A 1096-nucleotide genomic window follows, 5' to 3' on the forward strand; every position below is an offset into this window, starting at 1 on the left:
AGCATTCCATGTGCCTATATCTCCTGAAGTTAAGCTGATTTCATGAGTGCCTGTCTAGAGCAGGCAAAGATTTGTATCCACTATTGTCTACACTTATGACAGACAGACTCGAGGAATAAAGTAAGCACTTTTGGCTTAAGATTCAAAGCTTTGATGAATCAAGGAGCCCAAGAAACGACTCAAACTTTTTATGTTCTTGAAAGTGGACTATTGGAGAAATTATTTTGGCCACTCCACGTAGTTAAAAGGATATTTATTTAATGGCGTAACTCACAAATTAAGTAATGGGTAAGTCGCAGGGTCTGGGGAAGGTGTAATGCAGTCCAGCGGTGTTCTCCGGAGCTCTGCACAGTCAATCTGCACCGGTCAGCATCCCGGCACCGAGAGAGCACCCAGCGAGAGCGCTGACCCATCCAGCTCTCGGGTCCCCCGGCGCCTCCCCTCGCCCCGCCTCGTAGGCGTGACAGTTGCCAGAGTCTCAATGGGGGTTGGAACTTCCAGAACCAAGCTGGAATGGCTACCCACTACATCTTCCCCTTTTTGTCTAAATAAGAAGGTTCTAAACTAATACAAGACTATATACAAAGGAATGGTTATAAAATATTGTCCAGAAATAATGAGAGATAATGACCTAGATAAGATGTAACTACAACCAATGCAAACAATATCAAGCAAGAAACACATACTAAAATCCAGAGAAGTATAGAGCATAGGTAAACAGCATGTTATAAAGATCATTCAAAGGTGTCCTATCCTAAAGAACCTGAATCTAATACTTAATATGTTCTATCTAAGATATTATATATACTAAGTTTTAACTATAACTGCTAGTCTTCAATCCCATCAAAGACCTGAGAAGGAACATAATGGTACCTGAGAAATGGTAGATGGATGCAAGCAACTTTCGGGAATCTTGCAAGAGTAGACCAAGACAGCTGGTAGCCTGGACAGTCACCTAATGTTTCTCAGCATTGTTGGTGCATTCAAATTGGCTACAGGCCTAGAGTATCTGACAAACCATTTTCAGAAGCAGGATTTCTGAAAGACCGTCTTACCCTGTCTTGGCAGAGTACAGTGGTCGCTTTCCTTGTGTCCC

Source organism: Peromyscus leucopus, chromosome 10 (genome assembly GCF_004664715.2).
Source record: "Peromyscus leucopus breed LL Stock chromosome 10, UCI_PerLeu_2.1, whole genome shotgun sequence".
In the NCBI taxonomy this organism is placed as follows: Eukaryota; Metazoa; Chordata; class Mammalia; order Rodentia; family Cricetidae; genus Peromyscus; species Peromyscus leucopus.